The sequence below is a fragment of the Opisthocomus hoazin genome, chromosome 11 (genome assembly GCF_030867145.1).
Source record: "Opisthocomus hoazin isolate bOpiHoa1 chromosome 11, bOpiHoa1.hap1, whole genome shotgun sequence".
In the NCBI taxonomy this organism is placed as follows: Eukaryota; Metazoa; Chordata; class Aves; order Opisthocomiformes; family Opisthocomidae; genus Opisthocomus; species Opisthocomus hoazin.
In genome coordinates this window covers 20,674,905-20,687,604 of record NC_134424.1, presented here as the reverse complement: position 1 = coordinate 20,687,604, position 12,700 = coordinate 20,674,905, and the positions used below count along the sequence as shown (strand labels likewise).

At 40.3% G+C, this 12,700-nt stretch overlaps 1 protein-coding gene across 17 annotated transcripts in view; it reads right to left on the bottom strand.

The window, feature by feature from the left end:
• Window positions 1-12,700, bottom strand: part of ATP2B2 (ATPase plasma membrane Ca2+ transporting 2) — a 427,775-nt gene that overhangs the window by 242,741 nt on the left and 172,334 nt on the right. Inside the window, exon 1 of one of the 17 annotated variants that reach the window (XM_009937435.2) lies at window positions 9,568-9,745. The exons of 15 other annotated variants lie outside the window; for them this stretch is intronic. The gene's annotated coding sequence lies outside the window, so the exon portion shown is untranslated. Of the gene's footprint in view, window positions 1-8,371; window positions 8,492-9,567; window positions 9,746-12,700 lie in introns of those variants that run through there. One more of the 17 variants, XM_075432738.1, reaches the window with a different exon arrangement.

The following is a 12,700-nucleotide window of genomic DNA, read 5'->3' as shown; positions in this document are numbered from 1 at the left end:
AAGTCATATAATAACGGGTTTGGGGGAGAGTCCCTATTTCTAGACTTCCGTTGCGTTTGTTCACCTCACAGATTTAAAGAAAGAGTAGGATACACTCCCTCTTCCTTCCTAAACTGAACTAAAAACAGTTTCATAAAGCCCTTATGGGCATCACCATAGAGGTTTTGTGTTGTGTGACTAAATGGAATAAGAAGTTCATTCCATGGTCTGTCCAGTCTTTTGCAGGAATGAATTCTATAGCTCCCAAAAAATTTTTATCTCAATCACACGTGTTCCCGTATTTGTCTTTTTATTCCTGTAGTGGGACTTGGTTGCAATCTGAAGGAAGAGCCACGGGACAGAAAGTCAAACCCATATAAAATTTTGAATCAACTAAGACCTCAAGCACTGAGGCTCTGTGTTCACTACAGAACAAATCCAAAAGCAGACCAACACGGTAACACGTTGCTAGCACTCCTGAGGGTAACTCCTAAACAGAAATATCTGGCAGCTCCTATGAAAGTTTTTAGAGAACTAGTTGTAAGGTCAAACAAGAATTACTGAGGAAGGGAGTGGATCTCGTGTGTGGGAGGGAGTACAAAATCGTTATTGTTTTCAAGTGAACCACTGAAAGAATAACTTTGAATGGAATTAAACTACACAGTAAACTAAACAAAAAGGATTTTATAGCAATTGCTCTCTATTTGGGGTGCTTTTATATGTGTGTGTGTATATATATATATACACACACATATATATGCACACACTTATGTATTTTTTTCCTGCGTTGAAGGACTTACCCCTTTCCTAATCAAGCAATGGTCAGAACTCTTTTCATGCAAGCTTCAAAATGAAAACTGTCCTAATTAGCAAAAAATCTCATGCAGGGTTTCCAGTTTCTGTGTTACCAGTTTCACACTGAGCGTACCTCTTCCATTTTTACGCCAGTGTCGCAATCCCTGGGTCATGCCTCTGCCTAAAGAGAGCACGGTTAGGCATTAGATTTCACTTCATGTAATAAATCCGGCACAGAGGCTTTATACAGAATCATAGGCCCTAATCTTCTTTGATTCCCACTGATCACAAGCAAGAGGATCTCAGGAGCAAGATCAGTAGTACCATCTCCCAATATAACCTGCCCTGTTTTAAAGGAATAATACATATGCATATTTCCAATTACTTTATCATTTGTTCTTTCGTAGCATTCTCATTCAGTTCTATTTTAAATATTATAATTATCCTTCTCTCAGGGTTTAGCAATTACGGCTCCCAAAGTGCTACTACTTACGTTATTAATAATGAAAACTTTAAAAATAACATGTCCTGTATCTGCAGCTTTCATCTGCTTCAGGTAAGATAAAGGAGGGGAACAAGATTTCCTTAGAAGGAAACTGGACCCAATTTAGAAATCATATTCTACTTTTCTCTAGCAAGTAAGAAAAAAAAAAAATCCCCCAAAATACTTTCCTAATAATATTTTTAAAGATACCCTCTTAATCCAAAAGAAGATATGTAAATGAGGCTTGTGTGTTAAGACCTCATGCACTCAATTTTACTGCTTCAAAAGGTTCAAGAAAAAACACTTCAGCTGTCTTCCATTTTCTCTTTCATTTCTTTCCATCCTCAGTGCTGGTATCAGAATCATGTTTTCAGATTAAAACTTCTAAGTGTATTTCTAAACTAGAAAAAGGAGGACAAGGGCAGGGAAGAGGACACTTAATTTATTACCTTTTCACATTAGAGTTACACAGAATCTTAAGATATACCAAGCTATAAACCCTGTAGTTGGTAGTATATTAATCATCTGTCTACACGAGAAGTCAGATAAATACATAATTCTGCTTCTGCATTGCAGATTTTATATGTCACTTCCTCAGGTTGTTGGTTCTTTTTTTATTACTTTGTAAACACTGGGGGGGGGGCGGGAAGAGGAGGAGGAGGACCCTTAACAAGGTAGGGAATGGCACAGTTTCTTAAAATGAACACTTATATTAAGATTCGTAAGATGATAACCAAAGGAATAGGCAGCAATTCAATCTTTACAGCAAAGAGTACCTTTTTAACAGTCTGAGCACAACTTGTCTCTATTAACACGCGGTCCCTTCACCAAGATCAAGTCTGTCAGCACCCACAGGCAGCTGCCGGCCCACCCAAGCTTCCCCCTCGCCCCGGCTTGTGTACCAGCCAGGTCCCACCTGCGCATTGAGAGAACTTCACTTGAGACAGACTCCAGTGGTTTCTATCTACAGGTCACTTACTGTTATATCCTATATTCCTGAAAAAGATTTACTGCCCTCTTTTGTCTTCCCATTTCAGCCCAGACGTAAACAAATTCCACCCCTCCACTTTCTATCCCTGTCTCTAATATTTAAGCACTATGCCGAACAGGTAGGAATAGCCAATACTACTTTGGAGGAAACAAAACAAGATTTAAAATGAAATGAACAGAAGATTCTGCAAATAGTAGTGCATACACGTCAACTGAGTGCCCTGGGGACTAACAGCTCCCCACATATGCTTAGTAATAAAACATCAGCTCAAAACCTCAATGCTCCGAAGGGAAATTCTTGACGCTGCAAGAGAAATATTAGGGCAGCCCTTTCGCGTTCTTTCAGGTCCATCCAAGACACATACGGCAGCTCCCTCTGCCTTGCCCCTCCGTGACAAGGAGCTCTGTCCTGCCCAAAGCAAAATAATGTGGTGGGGGAATGAGAGAGGCACCAGACATCTAGTGTGAACCAAAGAAACTAACCTGCAAGACAAAGTTCTCCCCCAAGCCTATACGGAAAGTTGGGAGGTATACTGCATGGAAATCAGGCATATCCTGACTTCTGCGATCCTCCTACTCCAACAGTTTGTTTTCTTGGCAATTTCAGCCATCTTACTCAGTGATGCTTATTTAGCACTACCATTTTACCCTGCAGCCATCTGCGCAACAATTTACCACTACAGCCTTACAGAGGCAACCAGTCCCACCGTAACGCAACGGCCCTCCTTAGGTAGTGCAACAATTTACATTGCATCTAAGAAGCTGTGTGCAATTCTTCTTTGAATTTTCCAGGTTAGCTAAACTATTCATAAATAGGCATTCCTGTAAGTACTGGGGGGAGGGAAGATGGCAATCTCATTTCATTGTGAAGAGCAACACAAAATCATTATTTCATTGCAATTGCATTTCACTGGCCCCTTAATATCAAACAGCATTTGATATATTTTTAGAACAACACGCACAATCTTCATTATAATTCAAGCAGAGGAAAGGAAAGTAGTAAGCATGCAGTGTAAAATTAAATGGTTGTCCTCGGCCATGACAACAGTTTCTTCCTGAGCTGACTTACAAAGGACACAAATCAATGCTGCCTCCTAACATTTGGGATCACATATTTCCCAAGGAGGCTGGAAGAGTTTATTTGGAACACTGTTCTCTTCTGATTACCTATGTGACACAAAGTGTTCCATTCTGAAAGACAAGTCGCAATGGTAGCACCGCATTTTTATTGTGCTTCATCAGCTTCAGTGTTTGTGTCAAGTTTAGTTAGATGCTGAGCACGACCATTACAATATATCCACCCATTCCACAGGAAGGGAGATCCTTACCATTCCTACCTGCACAGAAGTGTGCTACAGCTGTAGGTGAAACAGGGCTTAAACGCAGAATGCAGTGGTAAGCTGACTGTTGTCTCTAGCAAGGTGGGAGTTGTCTTATCAGCCTTTGGCTGGAGTATATGGAGGAAGGAATCCTTGAAGGCATTTAAAATGCTGTATCTTGCCCTGAACTGCGGTACAAAGTTTGCACTGAATTCTACTATGGAGAACAATTCAAATAAGAGCACAGAAGACAACTTATCATACTGAAGACAGCTCTTTTCTAAGTAAAAATCTTCTCAGATGAAGTGCATATATGAGGAGCATCATTTACTTCAAATGCCTAACTAATTTCCAGAGCTCAGGAGCTAGGAAGGCCAGTGAACTGGACAGGAGATGGCTGCACCGAAATATCTCTTTGCCCAACATCTAACAGATAAGCATCTTCCCTATCCTGTTTCCTCATTTTGTGTGACAGATTTCTCAGCAAGATTCAAATCATATTGGACTAAAATTCATTTTCTTCATAATTCATTTCATATGGTTTTATTTTTAACTCACTTTAATTGAAATGCAGTGAATGAAATTATCAATTGAAATTACTTCATCTGCTGTGAGTCCTCATTCTTTCCTATATAAAATAAGCTTTTAGTAAACCTAAATCATTGATTTTCCTTTTTTGCCCTCAAAAAAGTTTATATACATACCAAAGTGCATCTAGGATGCTGATGCAATGTATTAGACTTCAATATCACAACTTCCACACACTCAATTGTAAATATATCCAGCATATTGACCATATTCTGGCATTTTTTAGTAACACAGTGTTTCAATTCTGGGCTAAATCTTGAAACCGCAGATCCAGGTCTAATCCTGTCCTTCCAAGCGACTTCTTGCAATGCAATAGCCAAGTGTCTTTATTAACAACCTGGATGGTACCACGGAGCGCACCCTCTGCAAGCTCACAGATGATACAGAATGGGAAGGTGTGGTTGGTAACACCAGATGGTTGAGCTGCCTTTCAGAGGGACCTTGGTGGGCTGAAGCAATAGGTGGGCAGGAACCTCAGGACGTTCAACAAAGCGAAGTGCAAACTTCTGCCCCCGGCGAGGAATAACCCCAGTCAGGACAGGCTAGGGCCAACTTGGCTGGAAAGCAGTTCTGCAGAAAAGGCCCTGGCATTCCTGGTGAACCCAAAGTTGACCGTGAGCCAGTAATGTGTCCTCACAGCAAAGACAGCCTCCTGGGCTGCATTAGACAGAGCACTGCCAGCATGCCAAGGGAGGTGAGCCTTCCCCTCTGCTCAGGACTGCTGAGACATCTGGAGTGCTGTGTCTGGTGGTGGGCTCCCACTATGAGAGAGACACGTCCAAGGAAGGGACACAAGGATGATAAAAGGACTGAAGCACCTGACACGCAAGTTGGAGGTTGAGAAAACTAGGACTGTCCCACCTGGAGAAGAGAAGGCTCGGGGGGACCTTATCAATGTGTATAAATACCTGATGGGAGGGACTAAAGCAGATGGAGCCACACTCTTCTCAGTGGTGCCCAGTGAAAGGCAAAAAGGCAATGCGAGCAAAGTGAAACACAAGAAATTTCATTTAAAGATGAGAAAACTGTGAGGGTGGTCAAACACTGGCACAGGTTGCCCCGAGAGGTTGTGGAGTCTCCACCTTTGGAGATGATCAAAATCTGACTGGACATAGCCCTGAGCAACCTGCTCAAGGTGACTCCACTTTGGGCACGGGGGGTTGGACTGGACGATCTCCAGAGATGTCTCCCAACCTCAACTGTTTGGTGATTCCGTGAGTCTGAAATTAGCTAGCTTCTCCACCCATTTCACCTTTGCCATGTGTGGAAAGGAGACAATAGGTAAAAAATGCACAGTGTCTTCCAAATAAATCATAATTTTTCCTGTTGGTCCTCTTCTAGATTTTCACATGAACTGCTTCCAAGATTTCTCTGACAGCCTGGTGCACAACCCTTATATGCTTTAACCATGCAATGGTTACTCTAAAAACAAGGAAAACCATATTACCAACAGGATGAGCTCATATAAGATGTGGTAGAAGAGAAGTGTTTTGTAACTTGGTTACCATTTCTCAACTATGCAAAGTCTGATATTTAAGCAGGCATCCCACATCACTTCTGAGTCTTCATATTTCACTGATCTGCAGTGTTATGAAGGAACATGTCCTGCATTTTACAGTGATGCCAGCCTCTTAGAATTATTTTCCTATTATTGGCCTATTTTAAAATATGTTTCATTCTCAGCCCTTTTATTACAAATGAATTCTTTTTCTTCAACTGTAAATCTCCAGTTTTAATACACAAGATCATGTATCAAGAAAAATAACAAAAAGCATGATTTTTCCCCTAGACATGACTAAAATCTGTAAAACTTCAAATAAAAAACCCTCAGCTTTTAAAATTTACCATATGTTTATGCTTTATACAAAAGGGCACCAAACTTTAAAATAAAAATCACAATAAAAAGCTACTTATCATCATCTTTACTTTATGTAAGAAATTGAAGCCTATATATATGATATAACCGATATAAGCCTATATATCCTTTACTTACATATACTTGCATGTAAAAAATCTAGCATACAAAACATAACCTATCTAGGAAGAAATATTGGTCTATTATGCAACCGTTCCACTATGGATACATTATCTTTGAACACAATGTACATATATAGGTGATATCCAAGGATAAATCCTATACAGCCTTAAGGTGTTGAGCATCCCTGCTGTGCATAATACAGCCCTGGCAACGTCGAATCCAAGCGGAGGTCTCCTAATGGCACGCACAACGCCTGGACTGCAGGTGCTGCAGAGGCAGCAGAACTACCCCGGTCACACAGCTTGCCACCGAGCCAATCCTGACAGGGAGCCTCCATGCAGAGCAGATTCAGTGCTACCTTCTTAGCTTGGCAAGGAAAGAATCTCAATGAAAGCATGAGAGAGAGACCTTCTTAAGCTTTAGCAACACACTTTAATATACGAATTAAACAAAAACAGCTCTCTAGGAGGAGATGATATCATCATAACCATCCTTAGCTTTTTTTTTATCCCCCTTTTTCAACTGACCTATAAAATTATTCAGAAATGTATAATTTTAATCATGGGGTGTTTTTTCAGTTGATCAGATAATGTATAATGCAAGTGTAATCAATTTTTGTTCACTTCCAACTATCAGCCAGAAAGACATAGCAATACTTGCTAAATTCCAGTAAGCAGTAATATCCTTCTTTGTCTCTCCTTGAAAACACAATGAAAAATCTGGCAAAAGGCAAGCTTATTCTCTACAAGGTTCCACAGTCGGGTGAATCAACTAAACTGCTTGCTTCCCTTCAGAACATTATTTTAAGTCCGACCTGTGAAAGTATTTACATTTATCAAAAGGAAGTGGGTCCAATTTACAGAACTATCAGCTGCTGGAGTCCTACTGCAGTATAACGGGGTTTCACTGAATGTGAGAGTTACAAGGTCATGACTTCTACATTTATTTCAAAAGGCAACAAGGAATTACTACATACACAACTGACATTTGAAAATATGAGCTGCAGGATGAAAATTAAAAAGTGAAAACACTCATAACATTCTTGTATATTAGCAGAATGTATGCTCACATTGTCAGTATTCAGACAGGAATTTTTTTTTTTTTTAGTATGATTACAAAAATGTTTGCATCCCAAATTCAACAGCACTGGAAAAGATAAGCTGTATATTTTAAATGCTGGGGGGAAGAGGAAAGGAGAAAAAAAAATCCTTTAAAACTGTTTCCTAGATACATGATGTTAAATGTAAAAGAAAAAAGCACTCACTAAAGTCACTTCATTGAAGCTCTTAAAAGAACAGTGTGATGCCTTGTTCATCATTATCATGTCTTCTGTAACCTGTAATCCTACTAAGAAGCATGAAACTCTTCCAAGCTGTTTTATTATACATGCATGACACCTTTTTATATATGCAGAAAGCATGAGAAATATCATTCTGTTTCGATTTGCAGCAGAAATAAAAATGACCTTTTCTGTGAAAATGCAGGTATATTTACCATTGATGTACTGGGCCAAAATCAATTCTCCACAGAAATGAAGAAAGATTTATGAAAAGGATGAAAAAGAGGGCATACACACACACAAAAAAGGAAAAAAAATATTCATGCTGCATTACTATACACAACTTATCTACAAGTCTCCTTTCACTGCCTTATTCACAAACTTCTTCATTTTACCAGCACTACAGGGAAAACACAAAACACTTCTTCACAGGTAGCAATTTCGATTAAAATGAGAGGAACATGAACAAAGTAAAAGCTGTATGTGATCAAAGACCTGCTGGATACCCGAGTCAAACAGTTATTTCAGAGCAAGATACAAGAGCTAGTCATGCATATGGATGACCTCTCACAAATTAAATGCTTATCAGGAATGCATCTCAACATTAAAAAAAACAACATGTGGACTATGAAGTAGATCTGTAATTTCCTTTTACTAAGCAAAGACTAACAAAAAGCCCTCATTATCACTTTCATACTGCATATATCTAATACTAGCCACAAATCCCAGCAATAAAAGCACAATTTTTCTACATTAAGGGTGACAGCTATCTTTCAGACATCCTCACTTGTAGAATATCCCTGCAACCCTTTAACAGAGTCCCTCACAGAACGTAATCAGGAGGTCAAATGACCAGCAATCCTAATAAGCACGCAGCTCTTTGGAAGCACCTGAACAGTAAAACGAACAGTTTTACCATCAAAGAACACACATTCCCTTTTAGCAACTTCAATACTCACCTTCCAGCAGGTATGGGAAGCACCGGGCTGAGCATCTGCTCCTGGCTGCAGAAGGGCTCCAGGACTGCCTACAGCCCTCGTCTCCTCAGCCCTGGCAGAGGACAGGCACTGCACAAGCCGCTGCCCCAGCTTGCGTCGGACAACCTCAAGGCAGTAAATCAGCGGCTGGGGCAGAGCCTGCCCGCTGCCCGGGACCGTTGGGCGGCCGAGCTGCCCGCGCCGCAGGCAGGGATCGAACACACGGATCTCCCTTTACATAATAGGATATGACTCCCGCAATCTGATGTTTTCTGCTACAGCGCTGTATGTTTCGTGAATGGCCAAAAGCTTTTCCATGCAGCTCTCAGGGATTTGGAGCTGATGCTTCATTTTTTCAAAAATTAAATAAATAAAAATCTATCTGTCAGAATTTTTAGTTATTGTACCATACATCACAGAAAGCCTTTCCCCACCTTAATACAGCAAACATCATGCATGCTTAAAAGAAATTACATTAAATCCCCTGCTTCTTTAACAGTATTTTCTAATCCATTTCAATAGAATGGCAATGTTTGCGGTTTTATAATCTGTGTGCCCTTTACTTTCAAACATACACACTGAAAAGCTATAAGCAGCTCTATAAATAACCCAGCTGAGGATTACACATTTTTCTAACAAGAAACATCTTTGCCTATGATAAGAGAACATTAAAGTTAGAAAACAAAGTCAAACTGTACTGCTCACATTTTAGTGTCTTTTCTGCACTTCGCTTCTGAAAGAAAAAAGGCACATCCGATTCTTACCAGCAATGATAAAAGTAAAATCTCATCCACGTGCTTTCCTCATCACTAAATAACAGATTTCATCAAAATCGAGCCCATATGTTTAAAAAACAACAAGATCATATGGAATTTTCAACCCACAAAATCTCAGTGAATGATTTTTGATGCAAGAGTGCCTTTCAGCTCTGCAGTTTCTGTTTGACCTTACAGAATAGTCTACCGAAGCTGCAGCATTACCTTTCCAGAGATGCACAGGGCACGAACCAACATCTAACGTCTCACTCAGACCCAGTCTCCACACCATTTTCTCATTGCCTTCACGAGAAGCAAATTGCCAAATAAACAAGCTCAGAACGGAAAGGGGAAAGATTTTTTTATTATTATTATTATTATTATCATCATTATTATTCTCATGCTGTGGATGTCGCTACTTACTTGGCTAAGATATCATCACAAATCCAAAATGATTTCAATTACAGAGCGGAGTAATCACCGTTCGGCATCTGGCAGAGATTGATAAGGCGAGCTACATTACCGGAGTCCCTCTGCAGACTGTACCACCCCGGCAGGCAGCTGGGGAGGCAGCCGAGATTTCTGCCAGAGCATCTCGCCAGCAGAGCGCGAGAGGATGCTTCTTGCCCGCAGCATAAGATTGCTAAAGGAGGAAAGCAAACAGCAGGCATAGTAAGGAAAGAAAATGTTTCTCAGAAAGAAACATGGACTGAACCACCATGTTGTTGTTTGTGATTTTAATACTTCCCTTGGGATAATGACAAAAACGGAAGATGGCAAACACCCAGGAATATGCCACTTACTCAGAAATGGGAGAAACCTTCAAGGACAAGGACTGTCAAGTCCTATCACTATCATCTGCGGAGGAAGGGGGGGGACACGCAAGGCTGTGTGCGAAAGGGGGCAAGGGGACGGAAGGAAGCAACACATCCCCTGCACCCCTCCAGCAGCACACAGGCTGCGTCGGCTGCGTTTGGGCGTGAGAGCACCAAATGCCTCTCCAGCTTGGTAACTAATTACACATCTGACAGCAAATGCAACAAACATGTCTCTCCTGCAAATCACTTCAGAATCACCTCTTGCAAAGATACTGCTTGCTCTCCCTCTCTTGCTTGCTTTCTGTTTATGTAAGAACAATGTCAATTATCACGAAAATATAAAAAAAATATTGCAGGGCTGTGCTGGTTTTGCTGTATTTGTGTTTCTGTCATGCCTTCCAGAAATCCAAAACCCATGCAGGAGAAGCACCCAAAATACCCTCCTGTTTAATCTGATCTGGTCAGAGGGTTTTTTTGTTGTTTTTTTTTGAAACTACATAAAATAAAGCACTCTGCCTCATGGTAATGGCAGCCTTACACTTTGAGGAATCACTGCATTTTATTTAAAGCTTCTTACCATCTATTCTGTGTTATTACTTTAACAAAAAAATCCACCTGTTCATTTGAATTATTAGCACATGCAGGATTCTGAAATGTAGAAGTCTTTTTTAATGGAATACCGTGTTATAGCTTTGCAAAAAAAAAAAAAAATCCAAGTACTAAAACTAAGACAGAGCCATCAGCCCTGTAAAAAGCATAACATTTTCTGTGTAATAGTTTGTATTGATCACAATTTACTTTGAAAAAAACATTTGCCATGTTCAAACTGCAACTTCAAATTCAGTACCTCAAACCATTCAATCCTGATGGTAACCAAACACAGAAAAATATCATGTTTTTCTTGAAGTATGTATAAAACAATATACATAAATGTTGGAATCTTTTCCACGGTATCCTAGGACAGCAAGGGTTCCACTTGGACAGAGCGGGCAATTGCAAGTAAGCGCACCTCCCTCAGCACTAGCAGGAGTAGCTGTGCTGATGCTCCGTCATCCTGCCTTACTCGCTGCTCAGAATATCAATTCAGCCAGTGAAACCCAAAGTCTGTACTGCACTGCACCAAAATGGAAGCTATTTAAAAAAAAAAGAAAAAAAGAAAAAGAAGAGCTAGGATCATTGATCAGGGAGTTTTATCTATGCTGATCAATTTTGCTTTTAATGAAGTAAAATGTAAATCAGGACTAGGATCAATGCAGATTTTTCTCACGTGAAACTGCCTTTGTCATTAGAAAGCTACAGGCAATTACACGCATGCCAGGACACTGTATGCATTGACTTTGTGTTATATTAAGCAGAGAGACGTGGCCCCTTTTTCTTAGCAAGTCTTTGGTACAAACCGCAGCTTCAAGGAGCGTGGAGTGCAGGCTCAAAACTGAATTCAAGCATCGAACAGAACAGTTACAGAACCAAAAAGTATTATATTTGAGATGTATTGTGCTTAGGTCCAAGACCCACAAATGTTGGTGACCTCTACTGTTCTGTCAGAAAAGCAGGAAGATATTAAGATAATCTGCAATTATTTGGCTACTAAAATTCATTTTTTTAGTACAGGTTTTAAAGATATTTTGAAAAGCAATAAAAGGTTGATGACACAGTACCAAAATACATTAAAGAAGATTTTTTTTAAACTGTCTTTCCTGAATGAAGGGAGGAATACTTTAAAGAAATTAAACACAGTATAAACACTTGTTCCATACATTTGGCTATTGCCGGGTTTCAGGACTGCTGCTCTCAGAGATTATGTGTCATACTACAGAAACGCCAGCCCAAGTAGACAACCATAATGTCTACATTGTACTTAATCAGGAAATACTCCTTATTTTTGATTAACAGAATAGGCGAGGGAATAACAGGAGGAAAATAACAAAAAAAATGTTCAAAAGGAAAAAAAAATATCCTAGTTTGAACATATTGTTATAGACCCAATCCAACACAGCAATTTTTCACATGAATATTCCCAGTGCTCATTTCGTGTAGGGCCCCAGAAGTACTGTACCACATAAGACGACGAACAAGCTCTTAACCTTCTTGCTAGGCTCCTCAGTTTGGAGCCCGTTCACAGTGCCGTGGGTGTTTTATTGCTAGTGTTGGTGCTACGTTCATGACAACGCTGCTAGCCATGCTGCTGCCACCTGGGCAAGAGGAGGCCAGCCACTAACGCTGAGCTCAACCCCAGAAGACACACTTTCCGGAGTCAGAATTCAACTACCACATCATGACACCATGCATGAGACTGGGAGCTTGCCGTGTTTTTGAATCAAGAAGCTATGAATGAAGAGTTGCATTACATTTCTCCTTATTTAAAGCTGCAGAGCGCAAACTCTTCAGAAACACCACAAATCCTTTCTCCTGCTGCTGAACACCAGCACTACGGCAAGTTGGTGCTGGGCAGGTGTCGGGTTCCTGCGACAAGCCTGAGGTTCCAGCCACAGGGCTTGCTACGCGCTTGCTGTCCTCAAAGTTGCAAACCCACTTCACCCAGGGCACACCTGCTATACGTAGGTACACTGGTGTGTTACAACCAAAGTTAAAAATAGCAATTCCACCCCCATAAACAGGCCATCTCGTAAACAGTACCAACAGCAGTATCACAATCTCAGTATTGAAAGCTGGTTTTTTTTGTTTGCTTTGGTTTTGGTTTGTTTTTTTTTTACATCTTTAAACACAACTATGAGATA